Source organism: Takifugu rubripes, chromosome 8 (genome assembly GCF_901000725.2).
Source record: "Takifugu rubripes chromosome 8, fTakRub1.2, whole genome shotgun sequence".
Classification (NCBI taxonomy): domain Eukaryota; kingdom Metazoa; phylum Chordata; class Actinopteri; order Tetraodontiformes; family Tetraodontidae; genus Takifugu; species Takifugu rubripes.
The window spans coordinates 244,047-255,257 of NC_042292.1; the positions used below are offsets into that span (position 1 = coordinate 244,047).

General features: G+C 45.1%; 1 pseudogene; it reads left to right on the top strand.

The window, feature by feature from the left end:
- Positions 1-9,139: 9,139 nt before the first annotated feature.
- Positions 9,140-11,168, top strand: LOC115250726 (general transcription factor II-I repeat domain-containing protein 2-like; annotated as a pseudogene).
- Positions 11,169-11,211: the final 43 nt, after the last annotated feature.

Genomic DNA, 11,211 nt, shown 5'->3' on the forward strand with positions numbered 1-11,211 from the left:
TTTATTTTTTCTTTTTAACACAACACAATTATTCTTAAATATGAACGCAAAGGACTTGTACTTCCAGTATACTAAAAACAGAAAAAAAATGTACATGATTAGAGCCAGACCTTCTGACCAACTTTGAAGACCATTGCTTGAGGTCGGTGTTGATTGGTGGCGACACAATAACGGTCAGCAGCACGAAGAAGAGACGCCCGTGCTTGGTACCATTTGCGACTACAGAGGTGAATGAAGGCAACAGCGGAAAGACAAGTGACCACCTTTTCAAGGGCAGGAAACAGCAGGGGTTGGTACCCATAACGGCACTGAAATGGTGAAAAACCAGTGGCTGAGCAGTGTCATCATGAGACAAAATATTCTTAGGTGTTCAGCATGGAATAAAACAAATCCAAGGGTCAGTGAATTGAGAACTAAGGACTCAGCTGGGGCCCTCGGACAGACAACCACACACTGAGGGTTGCAGACGAAAAGCGAGATACAAGAATGTATGGAAGACAATATACAATCAGGAGCGTTGTCTCCTTCCACTTTGGTTACCTTATTTGGCAATATTCCAGTTTTGGGGAGCTTTTCACACCAAGAACACTACTATATATGGTTATCTGCAGGTCATAACTTCTCTGCCTAAGTCCAGCGTTGGGCCCTCCTGTTCCAGCCCTCTACATTCCATTCTCTTCTACTAATTTACATTCTGCTGTGTTCTACCTAACTGCATCTTCTAGCTTGTGGATTATACTGGTCACATTATACTGATGGTACTGTCATATTAGAAGATACATGTCAAATGATAGAAATAATGAGAATAAACAATAAACATCCATTATGTTCCCAAAGCAGATGAGGGAGTTGTGGGCATATTCAACCCACAGAAGCTTCTCTGACCAGGAGGAGGGATTGTCATTCACCATACATCGCAGGGCTGTCTCCATCTCCTGTTTCACAGGCTCCCTTTGCCCATTCAGTAGTTCATTTTTGGTTGAAACCCGGAAGACAGACTGGTGGTGGCACCCAACAGCTTGAAAAATTCCCTCCAGAATATTGACACCACATCGTTAGGGAGACCATGCAGACGGACTACATGGAGCAGAATCAGCTGTGCTTGGCGGAAGGGAGCTTGGGCAATGGAACTAAATGGGTCATCTTACTAAAGTGATTAACAATGGTCAATATGACTGAGAAGTCCTGCGACAAAGTCAAAAGAGATGTGAAAGGAAGGGCAGTGTGAGATAGGTAAAGATTGCAGGCATCCCGCACGAAGTTGGCGGGGGGTCTTGCACCGGTTGCAGACTGGGCAGGCCTTGATAAACTCCCGGGTGTCTTCCCTCAACGTGGGCCACCAGAAGCAATGGCAAATGGCCTGTTGGGTGCGTAGTGTTCCAGGATGGCAGGTAAGTTTAAAAGATCGAAACCACTGTAACACCTCTGACCGTGGCAGGAAGGGAGGGGGGCAAACAGACAGTTCAGCGGACAGGCACTAGGACCTGGGTGACCCTCAGTGGCTCTCTTCACCTTCTCTTCAATCTCCCAGGTAACCATGGCGATGCAGCATGACTCCAGAAGGATGGAATTGGACCCAGTGTTTGTCTCCTCATTTTGAAACTACTGGGACAAGGCATCAGGTTTGGTATTGCAGGATCCTGGGTGGTAGGAGAGGGTGAAGTTGAACCAGGTGAAGAATAAAGGCCAGCGGGCTCGATGGGAGTTCAGTCTCTTGGTGGACCTCAATAAATCGATCAATCTTTACTTATATTACAAGTTACAGTTTATTGTTACTATTGTAAGTTACAATCAAAATTGTTTCTAGGCACTTTACAGAATCCCAGGACCTCACCCCAACAAGCAACAGTGGCAAGGAAAAACTCCTCTTTAACAGGAAGAAACCTTGAGCAGGACCAGGCTCATATAGCCCTCCTGCTGATGGCCAGCTGGGTAGAGAGAGGAGAAGGGGGAGGACAGGTAGAGGAGAGGACCTGATGTATTCCAAATTCTTGTGGTCAGTTAAGAGGAGGAAAGGCTCCCTAGCCCCTTCCAACCAGTGCCGCAACTCTTCGAGGGCTAACTTAACAGCCAGCAAATCCCAATCAGTCGTAATTCCTCTCTGCCAGGGATAGGCGAAAAAGAAAAAAAGCACATGGGAGGAGTTTCTGGTCAGTGGAAGACCGCTGAGACAAGACATCCCCTACCCCTACATCCTAGGCATCCACCTCCACAACAAACTGACGTGTAGGGTCAGGCATCTAGAGGATGGGTGCAGACGTGGATCGGGTTTTTAGAGCCTGGAAAGCCTCCTCTGCTGTAGGAGTTCATCAAAAGGGCACTATAGAGGAGGTCGGTGCAGTAAGAGGAGCCGCAACGGTGCTATAGTTCTGAATGAAACAACTGGAGAAATTGGCAAAGCCGAGAAAGCGAGAAGATCAGAATGCTATCCAGATAGACAAACACAAATCTATTGAGCATGTCCTATAAAATGTCTTTAATTCAGGCTTGAAAGACAGCTGGGGAATTGGTGAGGCCAAACGGCATGAAGAGGTACTTGTTGTGTCCTGTGGGTGTGTTGAAGGCTGTCTTCCATTCGTCCCCCTCTCTAATGCGGACAAGATGATAGGCGTTGCATAGGTCTACTTTCGTGAAAATAGTGGACTCCTGGAGCAATCTGAAAGCAGACAAAAGGAGGGGGGGTACCGATTCTTGATGGTAATGCTGTTAAGACCTCGGTAGGCAATACAGGGTCTCAGTGTCCCGTTATTCTTGCGGCCCCTGCAGGGGAAGAAGAAGGACAGATGAGACCTGCAGCAAATAGCAAATAGCTTCTGAGGTCGATGTGGGTCCTCTAGACCATGGTGGAAAGCATCAAAAAGAAAGGAACTATTCCAACCGCTCTGGTTGGCTCTGGTATGAAAGTCTATGGAATAATCTGCCACACTATGTACTCCATGCCTCAGTCCTATGAGCCCACCAGATTCCTCCACACCACAGTAGCATATGCAGCTCTGCAGCAAGCTGGTCAAGTGAGCACAGGCGGACGAACAGCTCTCCCACTCAGCTGTTCCCCATAGCCAAGCTCTGCTGATCAGGTGGTTAATGACAAATGCCACCTTTGCTTTCTCTGTGGTGAAGGTGCGGGGCTGCAGAGCAAACAGGAGTGAGCAGTTGGTGAGGAAAAGGTGAAAGGTCTCACGGGTCCCATCATTGCATTTCTGGGTTCCTACCCGAGGTTCTGGCTCTGCAGTTGCAGGCAGGACAAGAACAGAAGCTGGAGCATGAACGGGGGCAGAATCATCACCAGTGGCAACAGGAGCAGCAGCAGCTTGACACAATGCAGTGGTTAATTGTTGTAGCTGTCATACCAGCCCAGCAAGTGTGCGTTATTGGGTCTGTGCTGCTTGTCTGGCCTCTGCAGCGGCCATGGCCATCATAGTCTCATGCTGCTGTATAACCACCTCAATCCTCTGAAGGTGAGCCAGTAGTGAGGGGCCGTGTGCTGGATCGATTCCTGGCCAGATTGTACTGGCACGTGTGTGGTGGGATCCACTCGAAACACATCAGTTCCTGACAGCTTTAATAAATGGCTTTATTAAAAACTTGCGGGTAACAGCACTGAAGGAATCACAAACCTCTGGGGCATGCAAAAAACACCACAAGACCACAGGAGGGAAAAGTCCAAATAAAAACAAGGCAAAAAACTTTTAAACGGAAAATGTAGGGTCTCCAACGAGCCCTTAAACTCCTTCAACCCTACATATTTTTCTGAGGCGTCTTCACTAATTCAGAAATCCAAGTCCACCACGTGTCTTTTACTTCCCATCCCAACATACCTGTTGAAGGATGTTTTACTTTCTGTGTGGAGTTTGCATGTTCTCCCTGTGCCTGCATGGGTTCTCTCCGGGTACTCCGGCTTCCTCCCACAGTCCAAAGACATGCATGATTGGGGATTAGGCCAATTGGAAACTCTAAAATTGCCCGTAGGTGTGAGTGTGAGAGAGAATGGTTGTGTGTCTATATGTGTTAGCCCTGCGATTGACTGGCGTCCAGTCCAGGGTGTAACCTGCCTCCGCCCATTGAGCTGGGATAGGCTCCAGTCCCCCCGCGACCCTCAGTGGAGGAACAAGCGGTAGAAAGTGAGTGAGAGTGAGTGAGGCAGCTCTATCTTGGACCAGATCAATTGTTCTGTAGTGACAGGTTATGTACCCTGGTCCTACAAGGTGGCAGTGATTACCGTATTTTCACAACCATAGGGCGCACTGTATTAAAAGGCGCAGTCTCAGTTATGGGTGCTATTTCTGTATTTAAAACATACATAAGGCGCACCGTATTATTAGGCGCATGCTGAAACATACAGTAAAAAATGAAAAATGTTTAACGGAAGTAAAACAGTGAGTTTCGACACATTTATTGAACAAAATATTCATTCTTCCGCCACAAAACCATCAAAGTTTTCATCTTCTGTATCTGAATTAAACAGCTGCACTATTTCAATGTCCAACATCCTGAATTCCTTTTCTTAATCATCTGAATCGGACTCAACGACCGGTTCCGGTTCAGCGTTGATTTTGTGAAAGCTCTTACAATACATGAAGACGGTATCATAGCCCATGCGTCTACAATCCACCCGCATATGGTGGCATAACTTGCCCGCCGCTGCCTCATAGTCTTTGTGAAGGAGTGTTCGCCTTCCGTCATCCAGCGCTATGTCCGTTTCCGTGGCAGCCAAGAACCACGGTGAACGACGACTTCTCGTGCCCCGTTGTGCGTATCGCCACCGTGCTGGTCCCTTTTTCTCCACTTTGTGGGTCAAAGGGATGTTAAAAGTCAGAGGGATCTCATCCATGTTGGTGATGTGGCTGGGCACGGTTATCTTGTCGAGGCAGTAGGTGCGGAAGATGGCCACCCTCTCCTGGTAATCTGTGGGCAGTCACTGCGCAACAGTTGTCCTTGCGCGTATGGAGAGATGCCGCCTCCTCATAAAGTGAAAACACTAAAATTGCTCGATTGCCATTTTCAGCCGCATATTCGATGGCCTGCAGTTTAAAGTAAGCCTCATTCATATGCGTCTTGCTTGACCGGCGCCATTTTAGGGGATCCTTACACGTAGGTGTGCCACTAATCGATTGGCGGAGCGTTTACCGTAGTGCACCCACCAAAGGCGCACAGCAGATTTTGGAACTCAGTCCACACACAAGGCGCTCCATATTATAAGGCGCACCGTCAATTTTTGAGAAAATCTCAGTGTTTTAGGTATGCCTTATAGTCGTGAAAATACGGTAAACTGTTGCTTAAAAAACCATAACTGGATCCTGATGTGATAGCAAATTATAGGCTGTGAGAAGAATTGTTGTTATATGTATTATCGTTTAGATGCTGTGATGTGTAGATTTTGAGTGTTTCAGGAATGTTGACAGGAAAAGAAGAACATGAGAATGTGTTGCAAAAGTGCTGAAGCTGCTTACAACCAGACCCAGCACCCAGATGTATCCTGTTTGTCAAGATAAGAGAAGTTTGTTAAGATGGGAGAAGATGTCAGAAGGCAATGAGTTATGAGATCCTGTTTGGACACACATTCTGTTTGCACCAATAAAAGAGGTGAGTGAGCAGCAGACGAGCGGAGTTGACAGAGGAAGCTTGAACTGCTGCTCAGCTCTCCCTTGCAAGGACTCCAGTTGTTTGCGTGGTTACTCTGAGTCTAGTGAATGAACAGTGCGGGTGATCAAAACTTCACCCTCACAAGGCCTATATCCAACCTTCCTTTTATCTCTAAAATTCTTGAGAATGTGGTGGTGACTCAGTTACTGGAGCACCTGCAGAGAAACAGTCTGTTTGAGATGTTTCAGTCAGGCTTTAGAGCTCACCATAGCACAGAAACTGCACTTATTAAAGTTACTAATGATCTTCTCATAGCTTCAGATCATGGACTGGTCTCTATGCTGGTTCTGCTGGACCTCAGTGCTGCTTTTGATACAGTTGATCACAGCATCCTGTTACAGAGACTGGAACATATGATTGGGATTAAAGGGACAGCACTCGACTGCTTTAGATTGTATTTATCAGATAGATACCAGTTTTCTCATGTCCATGGCGTTCCCTCTTCATACAGTAGGGTTAACATGGAGTTCCACAAGGTTCTGTACTTGGACCAATCCTCTTCACCTTGTACATGCTTCCCTTAGGAAGAACATTAGAACATTATTCAGCAGCATTGAATAAATTTTCATTGTTATACTGATGACACTCAGCTATATCTATCCATGAAACCAGAGGAGACAGAGCAGTTAGTGAAGCTTCAGACCTGTGTTAAAGACATAAAGGCATGATGCTGAAAAGTTAGTTTATGCATTTGTTACTTCCATGCTGGACTATTGTAATTCTTTCTTATCAGTGTGTCCAAACAACTCTTTAAGAAGCCTCCAGGTGATCCAAAATGCTGCAGCGAGAGTTCTGACAGGTATTGACAAAAGAGATCAAATAACTCCTGGACTGGTGTCTCTTCATTGGCTGCCCATTAAAAATTTATAATATTTTTAAAAATTCTTCTTCTGACCTACAAGGTCCTCAGAGGCCTAGCTCCATCCTACCTGGAGGAGGAAGTCACACCTTATCAGCCCAATAGACCGCTCTGCTATCAGAATGCTGGTTTACTTGTGGTCCCCAGAGTCTTTAAAGGTAGAATGGGGGCCGTGCATTTAGCCAGGCCCCCCTGCTGTGGAACCAGCTCTCTGTCCAGGTACTGACTCCATCTCTACTTTTAAGATTAGACTTAAAACCTTCCTCTTTGAAAAAGCTTATTACCACTAATTCTGTAGTTCCAGTTATTATCCTAGACAGACAAATTATCATACTTAGAGGGTCGTCTAATTATTAGGTTAAAATCTTAGATATGCTTTTATATGCTCCTCTCCTCTCCTCTCCGAGGAGATCATTGATCATGTTATTTCTTGTATACGGTAGTTTCTCTCCTCCCTCTCTCTGTATCCATCTAAAAGTATCACCACCTTTATAGCTGTATGCTGGCCTGCCGACCTCCGACCATGATGACCCACTCTACTCTTATACCAGCAGCTTGTACTGTTAATGTATCTCTATGATCTCTGCCTAATCTATCTATAATCTATCTAGTCTAACTAAACCATACTACCGGTCCTCCTCCTTCTCCTCTCTCTCAACCCAGCCGGCTATCAGCAGGAGGGTCCCCCTACATGAGCCCGGTCCTGCTCCAAGTTTCTTCCTGTTAAAGGGGACTTGCCACTGTTGCTTGTTGGGGGTCAGGCCCTGGGATTCTTTAAAGCACCTAGAAACAATTTTGATTGCAGATGCTATTTAAATAAAGATTGATTTGATTTGATTTGATTGACATCTCTTTAATAATTAAAATGACCACTACTGTTAGCATTCAGTAAACCAAAACAGTACATAAAATCTGGGGTTCCCATTTAGCTTAGAACTGAAGAAACCTCCTGGATGACACTTAATACGTCTTCAAAAATCTAATAATGTCCAGGTGATTTTCCAAGCTAAAGAGCACCAGCAAAAAAAAAAAGGGCTGCTCATGGCATGTAAACAAAGGCAGTCTTCCGTCAGCTATATCCATTTTGAACCGAGCCACATGCTTATAGGCAAATATAAGCCTCATGTGGGATTTGCGACATATCTTCTCTCCAAGAGTACGTGTTCCTTTGTCTGCGTAAGAGCGGCCATAGACGCTACATAAGAATAACTTATCCAACCATATGCCATTAATATTTACGTCACAATATAATTTGTATATATTCTCCTATTTGAAACCAGCACACACAATTCATGATGTATTCCTAGGAATTTTGATTCCTTTATTGATAAGTTTAGGCTTGAGTATGACAGCACATGCTTGTTATTGTTCAACAAATGGATGATTTTTTTTTAAGCAAGGCATACTATTACGTATATTGACGGGCATGCCCAAATTTGAGACTAGAAGATTAAAAAAAAATCTTTATCTATCAATAAAGCTTATTCTAGGGCACATGTGTCAAACTCAGGCCAGTGTAATTACAATTGGCCCGCGAGATCATATCAAATGTGCATTAGAGCTGGCCCGCGGTATATACCATATTTTCACGACTATAAGGCGCACCTAAAACACTGAGATTTTCTCAAAAATTGATGGTGCGCCTTACAATACGGTGCGCCTTGTGTGTGGACTGAGTTCCAAAATCTGCTGTGTGCCTTTGGTCGGTGCACTACGGTAAACGCTCCGCCCTTCGATTAGTGGCACACCTCTGTGTAAGCATCCCCTAAAATGGCGCCGGTCAAGCGATGCGCGTATGAAGCTTACTTTAAACTACAGGTCATCGCATATGTGGCTGAAAATGGCAATCGAGCAGCTGCAAGACATTTTAATGTAAATGAGTCCATGGTCAGAAAGTGGAGAAAACAAGAAAGTGAACGAAAGTGAGGAAGACGAAGCTGAGTTTCTGCGAGAACAAAGCAAGGTGGCCCGAGCTGGAAGACCGAGTGGAACAGTTGGTTGTGCAACAGCGAACAACTGGAAGGGGCGTCTCTACTGTCACCAAAGGCCAAAGCGATTGCTGAAGAATTGGACATTGAGCACTTCCAAGGAGGTCCGTCTTGGTGTTTTCGCTTTATGAGGCGGCGGCATCTCTCCATACGCACAAGGACAACTGTTGCGCAGCGGCTGCCCGCGGATTGCCAGGAGAGGGTGGTCATCTTCCGCACCTACTGCCGCGACAAGATAACCTGCCTCTGAGGCAGCGGCAGGCAAATTATGCCACCATATGCAGGTGGATTGTAGACGCATGGGCTATGATACCGTCTTCATGTATTGTAAGAGCTTTCACAAAATCAACGCTGAACCGGAACCGGTCGTTGAGTCCGATTCAGATGATTAAGAAGAGGAATTCAGGATGTTGGACATTGAAATAGTGCAGCTGTTTAATTCAGATACAGAAGATGAAAACTTTGATGGTTTTGTGGCAGAAGAATGAATATTTTGTTCAATAAATGTGTCGAAACTCACTGTTTTACTTCCGTTGTCATTTTTTACTGTATGTTTCAGCATGCGCCTAATAATACGGTGCGCCTTATGTATGTTTTAAATACAGATATAGCACCCGTAACTGAGACTGCGCCTTTTATTACAGTGCGCCTTATGGTTGTGAAAATACAGTACTGTACCGCTAATACTACAAATCCCACAATGCTTTGCTAGCATATATTGGCGCACAGTTGAAACCGGCAAGCGCTCCTTTTTTCTGTTGACAGTCATTGACAACAAAAATGGCCAAACGAAGGATGGACAACAGGAGCTTTCAAAACAGGTGGGAGGCAGATTATCTCTTCACGAATATAAAGGACAGACCTGTTTGTCTTGTGTGCAGAGTTAACGTGGCTGTAACGAAATAATATAACATAAGAAGACACTATGAAACAAAACATTATAAAAAGTACAAGGACCTGGACGTAAAACAGAAGCTGCAGAAGGTGGAGGAGATGGAAAGAAGTCTGGTTTGCCGGCAGTCTATGTTCATGAAAGCAAAATCAAAAAGTGAAGCTGCTGTAAAGGCCAGCTTTATTGTGGCAGCAGAGATAGCAAAATCAGCCCGGCCCTTTAATGAAGGAGAGTTTGTCAAAAAGTGCATGGTCAAAGTTTGCGACATCGTGTGCCCAGATAAAAAGCAAGAATTTTTAAATGTGAGCCTGAGCAGAAACACCGTGGCTGACCGCGTGTGTGTGCTTTCCACTAATCTACATGAACAACTAATAAAAAAGGGAAAAGATTTTATTGCATACTCCCCTGCTGTGGATGAGAGCAGCCACACGTCTGATACTGCCCAGCTGTCAATCTTCATCCGTGGAGTAGACTCGAGCCTGTGCGTCACAGAGGAACTTTTAGGATTAAAATCAATACATGGCACCACCACAGGAAAAGATATCTTTGAAGAGGTATCCAAATGTATAACTGAAATGAGCCTGCCTTGGGATAAACTTGTGGGACTGACGACAGATGGTGCACCCGCGGTGTGTGGTCAAAAGAGTGGATTGGTCGGCAGGATTCAGGAGAAGATGCAGGAGGAAGATGCAGGTGAACTTACAGTTTATCACTGTATCATATATCAGGAAGCACTCTGTGGCAAAGCTCTGCAAATGGAACATGTTATGAGCTCTATAAAGCTAGTAGTCAACTTCATAAGAGCCAAAGGTTTGAATCACCGACAGTTCAAGTCTTTTCTGGAGGAGTTGGATTGGGAATACAGAGATGTGCCCTATCACATAGAGGTGAGATGGCTAAGCAGAGGAAAAGTACTGAACAGATGTTTTGAGCTATGTGAGGAAATCTGTCAGTTTATGGAAAACAAAGGGAAGGACACAACAGAGCTGAGAGATAAAAAGTTTTTGTGTGAGCTTGCATTTCTGTCTGACATTGTGAGCCATCCTCGATGTCCTTAACCTGCAGCTTCAGGGACGGGGCCACATCATCACAGACATGTACGCAGCAGTGAGGGCCTTTAAAACTAAGTTGTGTCTGTGGAAGACTCAGATGCTGCAAGGAAACTTGGGTCATTTTCCGTGCTGCCAAACCATGGCAGAGCAAATTTCTCCTGCTGTGCTGCCTAGCGCACAGTTTGCTGAAAAAATCAACGCACTCAGCGGCGAGTTTTCCCGGCGATTTGCCGACTTTGAGGCTCAGAAAGGGAGATTTGAACTGCTCAGTAAACCGTTTGCGATCGACGTGGATAGCGCACCAACCAGCCTCCAAATGGATCTAATTGAACTCCAATGTAATGACATGCTCAAATCAAAATATGACTCTGTTGGTGCTGCGCGGTTTCCATGTTTCCTCCCAGACACAATGCCTCAATTACGCACCCAAGCTGCTCAGATGCTCTCAATGTTCGGCAGCACATATCTATGTGAACAACTGTTCTCTATGATGAAGGTGAACAAAACACCTCACAGAAGTCGACTCACTGATGAACACCTTCACTCCGTCCTGAGGCTTTCCTCAGCTCAGAGCCTGACCCCAGACATTGATGAACTTGCATCTAAGAAAAGATGCCAGGTATCTGGCTTAGACCAATGTGCAGAGTAAACCAGAGTGTAGTAAACTGAGCTTGAATATATCTGTTTCTTATGCACTTTTTCTACTGCAAGGCATGGTCTGTTAATAGTTGAAATGTTGGATTTTTATTGAATGACATTATTATTTTTGGTTCTTTT